This window comes from Oryctolagus cuniculus, chromosome 16 (genome assembly GCF_964237555.1).
Source record: "Oryctolagus cuniculus chromosome 16, mOryCun1.1, whole genome shotgun sequence".
Classification (NCBI taxonomy): Eukaryota; Metazoa; Chordata; class Mammalia; order Lagomorpha; family Leporidae; genus Oryctolagus; species Oryctolagus cuniculus.
The window spans coordinates 38,550,182-38,565,630 of record NC_091447.1 but is presented as its reverse complement, the minus strand read 5'-3'; positions in this window follow the sequence as shown (position 1 = coordinate 38,565,630).

Below are 15,449 nucleotides of genomic sequence, written 5' to 3'. Positions count from 1 at the left end.
GAAATCAAAACCACAATGAAGTTTCACCTCACCCCAGTTAGAATGGCCCTCATACAGAAATCAACAAACAACAAATGCTGGAGAGGATGTGGGGGAAAAGGTACTCTCATGCACTGCTGGTGGGAATGAAAACTGGTAAAGCCACTATGGAAGACAGTACAGAGATACCTCAGAAATCTGAATATAGACCTATCATATGACCTAGCCATCCCACTGCTGGGAATTTACCCAAGGGAAATCAGATCAGCATATGAGAGAGTTACCTGTACCCAAGATTCACTGCTGCTCAATTCACAATAGCTAAGACATGGAATCAATCCAAATGCTGTAAACTGAAGTCTGGATAATAAATGATTGGATATGTACACCATGGAATACTACACAGTGGTAAAAAAAAAATCTGGTCATTTGCAACAAAATGGATGAAATGGGTAGCATCATTCTTAGTGTAATAGGCCAATCTCAAAGGGACAAATGCCAAACACCTTCCTTACCTGTGAAAACTAATAGAACATCTAAAAGGCTATCTGTAGAACTGAAATTGACACTGAGAAGCAATGTCTTTGAGCCATTTTCTCGATTGTTGAGGAACAGGTTTTTTAAAACTATTTATTGAACATTTTATTTAACAGTTAATTATATGTGTATAAAATTAATTGAAAATAGATCTTAGTAAAAAATAAGAGTAGTAATAGGAGAGGAATGAGGAAGTGGAGAGGGAAAAAAAGGGTCAGAGAGTGGGTGGGAGGGCAGGTACAGTGGGAAGAATCACCATGTTCCTAAAGTTGTAATTATGAAACGTATGAAGTTTGTATTCCTTAAATAAATGGTTTCTGAGGGAAAAAAGAGGAAATAGGATCCCTTAACATTATGATATAATATACACCAGATTTGATCATGGCTACAAAGTGATTACGCAAATGCTTTAGGATGAGTATATATTCAAACAAACCATAATTCTTAATTAAAAAAAACTCAGCTGTTTTTAAACAATCAGAACTTAACAGAGACATTAAGAGAACACGATAGATCACTTCAACAGAACGTAAAATCTATGTCTCTTTGGTTATCCCAAGAATCAGAAATAAAACCTTAAATATAAGAGTTAGCACACGGAATTATCCCATAATTTGGAATAATTTTAACAGAGTCAGGACTAGGGAAGAGAAAATAGCTTACTGGAGCTGGCTAGAAACCTAACAGAGTCACCAATTAAACAAAAGCTATAAAAAGAGATGCTAGAGTTTTTAAATAAAATTTTGCAAAAAAAAAAAAACTTTATGGCTTTAACAGAGGATCAGATTCTAATTCTAATTTTCAAGTGCTGTTGAACTATTTTCATATGGACAATTTATAAAAACATATGTTAGCAAACCCAAATAGTTTTCCCATAGAACATAAGGTGCTAAGTACCAAAATTTACAGTTAGATACATTTGTCTCAGTTGCCTTTACCCAATTTACATTTACAATTATACCTAGATGGCTGAACATGCTGATATTATCATACCTCTATCTGAATTAAGGTCATATTACATTTATGTGGAATTATATTCCTTTTTGTAAAACTCTTGCTATAAATCAGTGACATTAAATCCAAGATTGCAAAATCCACCTTACGGGGATCTCCCAAGCACTGATTACCCATTGCTATTTCATCAGAAACCTGTTAAACCAAGTTGCAAAACCAGTTCAGCAAGTTGTAAAGCGATTTTTTTTTAAAAAAAGATTTATTTATTTATTTATTTGAAAGGCAGAGTTACAGAGAGGCAGAGGCACAGAGGTGGGGGATGGGGGGAGAGGTGTCTTCCAACTGTTGGTTCACTCCCTGATTGGCTGCAACAGCGGGAGCTGCACTGATCCAGAGCCAGGAGCCAGGAGCTTCTTCTGGGTCTCCCACACAGGTGCAGGGGCCCAAGGACTTGGGCCATCTTCTATTGCTTTCCCAGGCCATAGCAGAGAGCTGGGTCAGAAGTAGAGCAACTGGGACTCAAACCAGTGCCCATATGGGATGGCAGCACTGCAGGCAGTGGTTTTACCAGCTGTGCTACAGTGCCAGTCCCTCAAAGCAATATTTTTAAAGATTTATTATTTTATTTATTTGGAAGACAGAGTTACAGAGAGAGATAGAGACAGAGAGAGAGAGGTCTTCCATCCGCTAGTTCACTTCCCATATGGCCACAACAGCTGGAGCTGCACCAATTAGAAGCCAGGAGCCAGGAACTCGACGTGGAGCCAGGTCTCCCACGTGGGTGCAGGGACCCAAGGACTTGGGCCATCTTCTGCTGCTTTCCCAGGCCATAGCAGAGAGCTGGATCGCAAGAGGAGAAGCCAGGACTAGAACTGGTGCCCATATAGAATGCCAGCATTTCAGGCCAGGCCGTTAACCCGCTGTGCCACAGCACGGCCCCACAAAGCAATATTTTTTAAAGGCAGTGATTTTCCCAGATTCAAGAGAGAGAAATTTCTGTAAACCCAGTATTCAGTTAAAGTGGAACCAAATTCTCATGCATGAGGCTGCTACTTAGCAAAGACGTCTTTTTAGATTCTAACTGAATTGGAGTCTAGTTTTCTATTTACCACTCCACCCCAAAAGACACCTTAGGCCAGTGATGCCTGTCAGCAGTCAGCTACTTGGGGCTGCCTCCGAAACAAAAAGCTCAGGCAGCTGCCAGGCAGATCCCAAGGGTGACTGTGGGATAGGGACCGATGTGCCAGGGACCAGAAGTGCCCTGGAGACGGTTCGCCATCATGTTAGGTTTCATGGGAGAGGGCATCCATCAGAACAGTGAGCACTCCTCTGGAGATTCCTAAGAGACTCTGATAGGAGGCAGAATGAAGGGAACAAACACAAGGAGGCTCCAGTAGGAGCCTGAGAAGAGGCAGGCTGGAGGAAAAAAGAAAGAAAGAAAGAAAAGAAACAAACTGGAGGCCCCACAAAGAGACAATAACTTTATACTCCAGACCAGAAAGTGTCTGATTGTGGGGATGTCCATCAAACTAGCCTCAATGATGAGGAGTCAGGTCAAGAGCTGCCTCAAAAAGTCCAAGACCTCATCATATATATTAATCCCTAGGTACAAACAGCTTATGAGGTTATTGGGCCTAGATTCTTGCCTAGAAACCCCCAGGCAAAATTAAAACAATGAGGCCAACAGTCACCTGATTAAAAAGCTCTCCTCCACTGGGGATCCAAACCTCAGTAGTCAGACACTAAAACAGAGGGACCATGGTGGATCACTAAACAGACCCAAGGACCCTGTGACACTCTGGAAAAGAACTTAATGCATATCAGAGCGCATGTAGGGAGACAGAGGCAAGAGGCCAGCTAGGAGATGGAGTTCTGAGATGGGGAGTCAGAGTAGGGGGGCTGGCACTTCTCACAACTCACCTAGCCTAACTTCTCCATCCTCTAGCGTATAAGCAGGCAGGATGGTGGTGCTGAAAAAGATGAGGAATTTTTCTTTAAGCTCAGGGATCAAAGAAATCTCAAAGAAGATGGTTTGCCTCCTGGCAGGAACGAGAGCATAAAAACAGAAGCCTACTTCAGGTCTTACGTCTCCTGAGTTGGAGAACGTCTCTCAAAGCTCTCTCGCTGCTTGTGGCATCCAGACATGCCCTGAAGCCCACAGGGAAGGGAGGAAGGTGAGGGTGGGGTTAGCACGTACTGTCCATGGTCACTCAGAGGTCTATGCCTGTGACCTTGGGTATGTATTTCTCATAATAGCACACACATGGAATGCGCAGTTCCCTTTACCAGCGGTGTGCTAGATTGGGCCTCTGCCTGGTCAAACATACACTGTCGGTTTGTTCCCCTTCAAGAAGAAAACTAGCCATTCCACGCCTCTTAGCCATGAGTCTTATCTATAGGCCTGATTTCAACAATGAGACTTCATGGCAAGAGCCTTAGTAAACAAAGGGGTTTAGAGCTAGAGTGTGCCAATCCTGGTTACCACCAAGGTTGTGACTAGGCAGGTGAAGTGACAGAAAAGCAGAGTGGGGAAATAAAATTCCCCTCCAGTAATCTCCTCTGAGGTGTATACTACATAGGAAGGACCAGACAGAAGTGACCCAAGAAGGAAGATAGGGGACACCAGAGACATGCTGAGACTGGTCTACAGGTTCAGGTCACGTGGGGAGTTGCATCTAATGGGAGTCTAGATCCAAAAGCTACCTGTCTGCAAATGGGATAATTAGACTTTAACCCAGAATGAACAAACGAAATATCTAGAGAATACCCACTAATGGAACCTGGAATTCAAGTTTGTAGGAATTGAAGAGACCTGGCGAGGTACAGAAAGCATTTAGGGGAGCAGAGAGAGATGGAGATCTTGTCATGGTCTGGGGTAAAGGAAAAACTCATTGAAGGGCCTGGAAGCCCATGGCCTTGCTCCAAGCTGCACTGAGTCTCAGGGACAAATTCATCTCTGAGGAAGGAAGAACAGAATGCAGTTTTTGGCCGACACTCTAACAGGCCACAGGGCCTGATGTCCGGTGAGAGACTTGAAAAACGCCAGAGTGGCCCAGGCCTGAATTTCAAGGTTATGCCAAGCTCTTCTCCCAGCCCACGTGCCGGCTGAGTTGGACCAGGCCAACATTCCCAGAAGTATGAAGAGTGGCACCTCTGGCTTTCCAGCCCATGAGGACCCCGACAGAGCAGGGGACTGTCTCCCCACTGGAAAGTGCGTTTCCCAGACCATCTGCATTTGGGTGTCAGGGTCCAGTGCCCGGCCACGAGACCTTCTGGGAGCACTGGTGTGTGGCCCCAGCCAGGATCCATCAGTTGTCCCGAGGCCTTCTCCCCATCCCACGTGAAGGCCCCACCCACACCGGAGAAGAGAGAGGTTAGAATAGAGTTTCAGCTCCAGGGAGTTGCTCAGGCCTTAATCAGCAAGGCTGGTCCCTGAGTCTTAAGTCCACAGCCAGGATAATTGTTTTTAACTGGCTGACAGAGACCTGGTGTTTTTTGAAAAAAAAAAAAAAAAGAAAAGAAAAATGAGAGTTGCCATAGAGGAGAGTGAAATTCTCCCAAAAAAAACCACAAGAGCTGTCCACCTGCCCACCAGTCTGATGGGATGATCCGACACTGGCAGGAGTAGAGCTGCAGCAGGACCCACATCACGTTGGAGTTGCTGTCTGAGTCAAGGCACCACTGTCACCAGCCACCCTGCACTGTTCCAAACTCAACTGCAAGAGCAACACCCGCACGGATGGGTCAGCAAGTATCACAAGTCACCCTTTACTTCATTTTAGTATAGATGTTAGTACCAGATGTTAGTACTTCCCAGGAGGACCTTAAGCTTTATTACCTTAACATACAGCCTATGTTAAACTGTGTTTCTTTTTTTTAAAGAGTCATGTTATTAATTTTAAAGGCAGAGTTATATAGAGGCAGAGGCGGGGGGGGGGGGGGTGTCTTTCATCTGCTGGTTCACTCCCCAGTTGGCTGCAATAGCCAGTGCTGGGCCGATCCAAAGCCAGGAGCCAGTAGCTTCCTCCTGTTCTCCCACATGGGTACAGGAGCCCAAGGACTTGGACCATCTTCCACTGCTTTCCCAGGCCACAGCAGAGAGCTGGATCGGAAGTGGAGCAGCCGTGACTCAAACCAGTACCCACATGGGATGCTGGCACTGCAGGCGGCAGCCTTACCTGCCACGCCACAGCACCGGCCCCTAAACTGTGTTTCTAAACTGCACCTGCGTGGATTGTACTGAACCCCATATGTGATATTAAGCACTGCTGTTCTACAAGACTCATTTCTCTCTAAAATAAAAGATGCCCATTTCCCCTGCTCATAGAAATTATTTCCTGTGGTCTTTTTATTTGCTGCGAATAAAGTAACTTGCATAAGCATCTCCCTCTGGTGCCTTTCGTAGAACTCACCAGGAAGCAGGCTCACAGTGTGGGGTGGGTGACACAGGGAGCTGCTGCCAGCCCCATGATGCGTGCTAACAGGGCTAGGCTAGAATAGAAATCGCGGTCTAACCCCAGATGTGTTTAGAGTATTACTACATGTAATCTACTTTTCAGACTTCCTCTGAATTCCTTTTTTGGAAGCTAGCAGGAGCAGGAGGAATTCTTTATGATTTTAATTGAATTATTAAGAAAGCAGAATTCGTTCCCTTCCTGTTTTTAAAAGATCTTGGGGTGGGGCTGCCATTGTGGCATAGAGGGTTAAGCTGCCACCTGCAACCCAGGCACCCAATATGGACACCAGTATGAGTTCCAGTTGCTTCACTTCCGATCCTGCTCCCTGCTAAATGGCTTGGGAAAAGTAGCACAAGATGGCCCAAGTGCTTGGGCCCCTGGCCACCCATGTGAGAGACTTGGAAGGAGCTTCTGGCTCCTGGCCTTGGCCTGGCCCAACACTGGGCTGTTGTGACTATCTGTGGAGTGAACCAGTGGATGGAAGACCTCTCTGTCTCTGCCTGGCTCTCTGTAACTACGCATTTCAAATGAAATAAAAAATTCTTTAAAAAAATAAAAGACAAGCCCCTAGTGTTACTATCCCCAGCCTCCCCTATTCCTACCTACTCATACCCATTCCATTAGTCGGCCATACTCCATCGGAGTTTCTTATGTAAACTTACTCTGCCCTGTTCCAGGATCCATGGCCAGAAAATGCATCTACCTGGGAATATTAGTTAAACTGAGAGCTTTTACATGAAAATAATCCAGCTACTATGTGGCTGTGAAACAGTGTCTTTTAAGCATCAAAAATTTTAGACTTACATGAGAAAAAGCAATAAATTGAGTAAATTTATTTAGCAATGAGAAAAATAAGTGGTAACTTGCTTTTCACTTAGTTCATTTATATAAATGCAGTAAAGATTTTGAAACTCATTTTGATTTCCTCAGCATAAGAGGCATCTACATGTATCTTAAAATATAAGCCTCACAGTTGTTCATAATGACTCACAGGCAAGGAGGGCACAGCCATTAATAGAGTAATGGTCTAGGGGGAGCAGAAATGCTTCTGTAGGCGACGTAGGCCACGAGAGGTTTCCGAGTGGAGTACAGTGATCGGAGTGACATTTTCAAAAGTTAATCTTGGCAGCAAGAGTTGAAGCAACTGCAGCGGGCAGCCTAGCAGCAGGGGCTCCCTCAGCAAGCCAAGAAGATCAGCTGCAGCGGAATCCAAAAACGCCTTGGCAGTGACTCAGAAACCGACGGACGCAGGCTGGAGGAAAGAGAAAATCCACAGTGGTCTTACACTTAGGGAGTAAAGTAAAGGAGAAACTATGATAATAAATAAGGGATACCAGAGAGGGAGCTGCTGAAATAGGATCATTCAGGAGGTGGGGAAAGCCTTGGCCTGAGGGGAAGATGCTATGAATTTATTTTGATGCCCACCAGGTAGAAATGCCTAAGCCATACTCATCAGGCAGTTGGATGTCTTAATCCAAAACGAAGGACTTTTGAGTTGCACGGTTAGAAGATAATAAAATATAGAAGTGATAGCAACAGTTTTGAGACAAATAGACAATGGCTTTCATCAAAGCTCTGCCATTGGGGTGGGCATTTGGCATAGTATTTAAGATGCCACTGGTCGGGGGGGGGGCAGGCAGAACAGGAACAGGCAGAACAGACTGAGAGAGCACAGAGCAAGGGGGAAAGAAGAACCAGAATTGGATAAAAGTCAATGAAAGGAGAACCTGAACCTGTTGGGGGAAGGACCGGGATCACCGAGTTTCACAGATAAGGGACAAACGTTAATATTAGAGCTGACACTGAGGTCTTTGTTGACCTGAGCAAACAGTAGTTTGAATAAAAGCAAGGTAGGCCGGCGCCGCAGCTCACTAGGCTAATCCTCCACCTAGCGGCGCCGGCACACCGGGTTCTAGTCCCGGTCGGGGCGCCGGATTCTGTCCTGGTTGCCCCTCTTCCAGGCCAGCCCTCTGCTGTGGCCAGGGAGTGCAGTGGAGGATGGCCCAAGTGCTTGGGCCCTGCACCCCATGGGAGACCAGGAAAAGCACCTGGCTCCTGGCTCCTGCCATCGGATCAGGGCGGTGTGCCGGCTGCAGCGCGCCGGCCACGGCGGCCATTGGAGGGTGAACCAACGGTAAAAGGAAGACCTTTCTCTCTGTCTCTCTCTCTCACTGTCCACTCTGCCTGTCAAAAAATAAATAAATAAATAAATAAATAAATAAATAAAAGCAAGGTAGAGGCAGTGCCCCGAAGTGTGAAAGCTTCATTGTTAAAACTGGTGACATCATCCTAAGAAACAGAATAGAATCCAGCTGAAAACAGAAAGGAATGGTATAGAACAGCGAAGAGGCTCATTCCAGGAATCTTCCCTCAATGTGTGATGGTGCTATTATTTCTCCTCTCTTAAAAAAAAAAAAAAAAGGAGTGTAAAACCACCACACGTACATACAACCTGCTGACTCTACAGTGCTATTTCTTCCTCCATGGATTGCTCCACTTCCCTCTTCCCCTTCACAGAGAAATTCTTCCAGTGTTTGCTCTAAATCCATTCCCAATTTCCCTCAGTTCTCTCCTACATCTATTCAGATGGGTTTCCCCCACATTCCCCCAAAACTGCACTTCTCAGAGTCACCAGTGACATCCGCATTGCAAGTGCCCGTGGCCAGTTCTCGGTCCTCACCTTAGCTGGCCGATCAGCAACGCTGGACACAGTTAATCCCCCTCTTTCCTTTCAATGCTTTCTTCGCTTGGCTTCCAGGATACACCTCCTCCTGATTTTCCTCCTTTCTTCTCACCAGTCACTCAGTTCCCTTTGCTTGCTCTTTATTATCTTCTTGATCTCTTAATATTGGAGCCCCCTACAGCCTGGTCCTTGGACTTCTGTTCTTCTTTTTAAAATCTACACTCACCACTCAGCAGTCTCATCCAGACTCATGACTTCAGAAAAATACTTCCAGGTTGGTGACTCCGAAATTTATATTTTAAGCCTGGACTTTCCAGAAATCCCAAACTACTATGTGTGCCTTCATCTCAATCTTTCTATTTAAAATTCATTTTATGACTTTAGTCATAATTGAGGTTTGTATTTCATTCACTATCACACACATTTCCAAAACAATTTTTACTGGTGCATCTGTTACATTTTTTTAAAATCTGTAGAAGGCGATGCAGGAATATCCACACTCACCAGCATCCCAATATCAAGGCCACACAGGTTGAAAAACACAACTAGATTGCCAGCAAATTACATGCATCTCCACGTTTGCGTCTTTAAGCCTTGACCACCATGTGAACACTACGTGAGAAGATGATTACAGTAATGACTGACCGTTGTTTCTCTTCATTTCGATCCATTACTCACAGGGATTCTGTCTCCACACATCTAAATGGGGAAAACAGAAATTCTCCTAGTGCATTCTCCAGTCCGCTATCAATCCTCTCTCATGATTTCCTAAAGGCCCTGTTCCATCTGTTCACCTCCTAACCACAATTTGAAAGGTTAAGTAGCAGACGGGGAAATTCATAAACACCCAGTTTGCCATAAAATCATGCTATTTTCACTTTGTGATATTTTAACCAAATATTCAGTCCCTCCCCTGCCTCATTTTTTCTTGTATACATGCAACAAAAAGCTACTCAAGTTATTTAGTGTTCATCTCCCACTCCCAGAATGTGAACTTCCTGGACACTAGTATTTAGCTCATAGGACTGATGCAAAGGGATTACTTGGGACAGGCCCAGATTCTGCTTTGCTGGAAATAGACTGCAGGGGGTTCGGTATGCTCTGGCCATGCCCAAGTCTAGGAAGGGAACACTGGTGAGGAATACTTACTTCAAAGGGTTGCCCCCAATGCCCTGTTTCCTCCAAGGATCTTTCTCTGCTGAGAGCAAAGGTGCTGGCAATGATTTGGGGAGAATAGTAAATATTGACCCCAAAAAAGGGAATGGCACGTATGACTGAGGCTCCAGCCTGGAGTGGGAGCCACGCCCCCCACTAGAGTGCTCAGTGCCAGCGCTAGCTGGGAAGGCAGAGGGAATAGTGAGTGAGGGTTGATCCTGGGAGCACCTGGAACTCCCAAAGCAGGGACTAGCTCTTCCGCCTAATTCCCCCTTAGCTCAACACGACAGCCACTGATTTCGCAAAGACACACATCATGTCCTGGGTACTCCCATCCAGAGCACTTGAAGGAGTTTCCTTCACTCCTCAAGCCTTAGGTGAGCTGGTTCCTCTCTGGCCTCCTCTCACACCAGTCCCTTGCTGACCAGATACCAGACACCCTACATGACTCTCTTCCTCATGTGTCCCAAGGTCATGTGTGCCTCAGCACTTTGCTCATGCTGTGTCCTCCACCTGCACCCCTGTATCCTCAGATCTAGGCGTGGCCAGTTACATTGCAGGATGAACTCCCATCTCCAATGTCCTCCCCTCAAATAAGACCATAGAAAACTAGAATAAAATCCTCCACTTCCAAGTAAAGGCACTAGGTCCTAGTTATTGTCTACTAGTAGCAACAGGTGCCATACATCTCAGATTTCTGTATGGCACATGTACACTCTTGGCCAAGAAGACATTCTAGCTCAGTCTAGAGCATATTAGTCGTAATAATTAAAGGTTTCCAAATGCTGATATAGTTGCTGGGTTGATATCTACTAATCAGTGCCTCTCATTCTAATTTTTGAATAACTTTTCTTATAAAATTACATAAAATACATTATAAAATTACTAGACCTTCACTGTATAAATATCATGGCATCTTTTTTCTTGGTAATCATTGCTGAGAATATATATGAAAGAATGACTTTAGAGACACTTTAAAATATATCCTAAAGGTTGGCACTGTAGCATAGCGAGTAAAGCCACAGCCTGCAGTGCTGGCTCGGGTTCAAGTCCTGGCTGCTTCACTTTTGATCCAGCTCCTTGCTAATGCACCTGGGAAAGCAGAAGGTGGCCCAAGTCCTTGGGCCCCTGAACCCACATGGGAGACCTGGAAGAGGCCCCTGGCTCCTGCCTTCAGGTTGACTCAGCTCCAGCTGTTGCAGCCATTTGGGGATTGAACCGGCAGGTGGAAGACCTCTCTCTCTCTCTCTCTCTCTCTCTCTCTCTGCCTCTCTGTAATTCTGCCTTTCAAATAAATAAATAAATCTTTAAAATATATGTGTGTTCTAACCCATATCAAGGATATGTTTAATAATTGTTTTCTGGAATCTATTAATTCAGTCTAAGAACAATACCACAAGAGTGTTCAGATTCACCAAGCCCTGCTGTCACTCTGAGTCCACAGCTAACAGGTTAGAAAATGCTACACAGAGAACAATCCAACATGGGAAGTGGGATACACAGCAGACTCATAGAATGGCAGATGTCCTAAATAGCACTCTGGCCTCAGAATCAGCCCTTAAGGCATTCAGATATGGCTGAAGAGCCCATGAGAGTATTTTAGGCATGGAAAGCCAAGACACTCTGGGAAAAAAAAAAAGAAGGAGAAGACCTAAATGAAAGATCTCTGTGAGTGAGATCCCAGTGGAAAGAACGGGGCCATCAAAGAAGGAGGTACCTTTCTCTGAAGGGAGGAGAGAACTTCCACTTTGACTATGACCCTGTTGGAATAAGTTCGAAGTCGGCGAACTCAAAAGGCTTTCATAGCCTTGGCAACTCATGACTAGAGCCTAGGGTGATTACTGAGGCCATAAACAAGAGTGTCAAATTGTTAAGTCAACAACAGGAGTCACTGTGTACTTACTTCTCATGTGGGATCTGTCCTTAATGTGTTGTCCAATGTGAAGTAATGCTATAACTAGTACTGAAACAGTATTTTACACTTTGTGTTTCTGTGTGGGTGCAAACTGATGAAATCTTTACTTAATATATACTAAATTGATCTTCTGTATATAAAGATAATTGAAAATGAATCTTGATGTGAATGGAAGGGGAGAGGGAGCGGGAGATGGGAGGGGTGTGAGTGGGAGGGAAATTATGGGGGGGGGAGCCATTGTAATCCATAAACTGTACTTTGGAAATTTATATTAACTAAATAAAAGTTAAAAAATAAGAAAAAATGCTACACAGCCCCCAGCTTCTATGTGAGCCCCCAACACAGGACCACACTGTGACTCTCATGGGCCCCAAGCACCCTGCCTCCATGGGTCTCTCCACTATTAAAAAATATTAAAAATTACATTATGACTGTGATGGTATTCAGACAATTATGTTGATATCACATAGTAAAATCTTTTCCTTGTTCTAAAAGTTTGTTTTTCCCCCTGATTTTCAAAGACATGAAAGCGGTTTCATATTGTACCTCAATCCTGTGCCTGATGGAAAACTTGCCCTGTCTACAGAAAGTACCTTTCAGGGAGTGGATTTAGGGCTCACTCATTAAGTTGTGTATCAATCAGTAACCCACAAAGAGGGCACTTGAAATACAGACTTGAGAAAGCAAAACTTCAGAACCTATCCTGTTCGTTGTTTCTTAAAATTCCTTATGCCTACCTATCCCAACCCATAATTCAATATATTAAAACACAGGATGGAAAGTTCAAGAGAATTTTCCATTTCCATATGTACTACATTGCCATACCTGTTTACTGTATCATTTTAGATATGGTCACATCATATCTCTTAGTTTTGTTTGCATTTTGTACAGAGGAATTTTTTTTAAGATTTCTTTTATTTGAAAGTCAGAGTTACAGAGAGGCAAAAGCAGAGAAAGAGGGAGGGAGGGAGGGAGGGAGGAAGGGAAGGAGAGAGAGAGAGAGAGAGAGAGAGAGAGAGAGAGAGAGAGAGAGAAAGAAAGATAGATATATCTTCCATCCACTAGTTCACTCCACAATGGCCACAAGGGCCAGAGCTAGGTCAATCCGAAGCCATGAGCCAGGAGCTTCTTCCAGGTCTCCCACGTGGGTGCAGGGGCCCAAGGACTTGGGCCATCTTTCACTGCTTTCCCAGGCATATTAACAGGAGCTGTATTGGAAGTGGAGCAGCCAGGACTTGCCAGTGCCCATATGGGATGCCTACACTGCAGATGGCTTTACCAGCTATGTCACAACACTGGCCCCAGAGGAATTATTTGTAAAAGTTTTGCTTTATTTATTGGGAAAGTAGAGTGACACAGAGAGGGAAAGATAGGTCTTCCATATGCTGTTCACTCCCTAAATGGCTGCAACAGCTGGGGTTGGGCCATGTTGAAGTTGGAAGTCAGGAACTCCATCCAGGTCCCTGATATGGGTAGCAGGGACCCAAGCTCTCAAGCCATCTTCTGCTGATTTCCCAGCCACATTAGCAGAGAGCTGGATCAGAAACAGAGCAGCCAGGACTCAGACCTGCACTCCTTTCTGGGACGCTGGCCTAATCCACTGTGCCACAGGGTCATCTCAGTAGAGGAATTGCCTTATTCCATTGGTAGATGCATTTGGCTTCAAGAAAAAAAGTCTCTTGGGGATTGGCACTGTGGTGTAGGGGTGAAGCTGCAGCCTGTGATACCAGTATCCTATATGGGGGGCGGTTCATGTCCTGGCTGCTCCACTTCCTATCCAGCTCCCTTCCAGTGTCGTGGGAAAGCAGCGCAAGATGGCCCAAGTGTTTGGATCCCTGCCATCTGCATGGAGTGAACCAGCAGATGGAAGCTCTCTCTCTCTGTCTCTCTCTGTGTGTTTCTCCCTCTGTCTCTGATTTTTCAAATAAATAAATAAATAAAATAAAGAAATGCCTCTGAAAGCAGTGGGAAGGAGAGCTGTAGTGTGCAGACTTAGGAGTCAGGGGCGCAAGAAAGAGACAGAGACAATGACACAGTCACGGAGATGCCCAGACGTGCCCAGAGCAAGCTCTGCAGGCTGTGGTGCCGGCCGGACCCAGGAGTGAGTCTAGGATGAGTGCCCCATGTGCCTGAGAGCAGTTTATCACCTCCCAGCTCCAAATTTACCCAAAGCCTTCTCTGTGAAATTGGATCTGGGTCCCTCTAAATATTTTCTCATGGCCAGCTGGCATAAGGTTAAGCTCTGTCAGTAAAGGGAGAGGAGGTAGGGCTTCACTTCCTGTTCAGGGGTGCTCAGGCGTGCATATCTCTCCCCTGCACCTGCTCCTGGAGCCCTGGAAGCATTCCAAGGTGCTGGCAGCCAGCAGTCACCAGCCAAGCGCCTCCTCACACGGTCTCATTGCAGAACGCCTCCTCCAGTGAGATCCGTTCTGTGAGCGGCTTTGCTCCGCACCCTCCAGGGCTGATTTCTGGCAAATTTTGCCCACACAGCACCACTGCGACCTCCCTGCCACCCTCTCCAACAAACTCTAGGGCCCAGCCTGGCAGGGCGGGGTCCCACCTGTGCCCACTATCTCAGCCCTGGGGCAAGAGCTGCCCCGTGGAGCTGCAGCGCCCAGATTCTTCCCACTTCACTTCCTGGCCAATCTTGGGTTGCTTCTATCACCTTTTACAATTAATAAGGTTTTTTTCATATTGAACTTTCCCATTATTGTGTGGTTTCTGTCCCTTGACTGGGTCCAGACTGATACACCTGGCTCCTCAATTCACAAGGATGGTGACATTACAAATAAATATAAAAAAGACAGAGAAGAGGAGATCAGAAGAGAAAACAACGTGGTCTGTTTTGCATATGTCTGATCGAGGTCCTTGACAGACATTTGGGGCCTGGGTATTCGGGGTTTCATATTATCCAGTGCTTTTCTGAAATTGAAGTCTAACTCTGCCCACTGAGATGTCCATGGAAACGCAGATCTGGGTTGGAGCAGAGACACCTGTATGTCTCTTTTCTCAGCTTTCACAGACGATTTTCATGTGTGGCAGCAGGCACATACAAGGAGATATCAAAAAGTTCGTGGGAATGTGCATTAGGAAACCACTATGCATGGATTTCAAAGATTTGGCACAAAAATGGACTTAATGCCATTTAATGCCACTTTTACTACAAATTTTTGAACTACCCTTGCACTTGGCAATACATGGTACAGTTTTGAAACAAATTTAAAAACCGTTTCTTTCATTCATTTGAGAACCAGAGACAGAGCCAGAGCTCTAACTCCGTTTCCTCTGCCAGTGCCTGCATCAGCTGAGGCTGGGCCGGGCCAGAACAAGGGACCAGGAACTCCAGCCGCGTCTCCCATACACATGGCAGGGACCCCAAGTCTCGAGCGATCATCTGCTGCAGGATGTACACTAGCAGGAAACAGGAATCAGGAGGGGAGTTTTGACTTAAAGCCAGCCACTGTGAAATGGAATCCCGATGTCTCAAGAGGCATTTTAATTGCTAGAACAATGCCTGCCCAAGAAAATAGTTTTGTAGTTAGATTAAACTTGGGTTACATCCCAGTTTTGCCTTATATTAGTGGTAGCTTTCAATTATGATAAACATCTTGTACAAATTGTGGGAAGCCATAAGCTGTTTAAATTGTAAAGATTAAATTAGATGAAAAGAAGCAAAATGGTTCTCATCAGTCTTCATATTGTAATATTTTAGGAATAATGGGTAAATGTTCTCATGTTTTGAGTCTGCTTTTTTTTGCATTTCACTTAT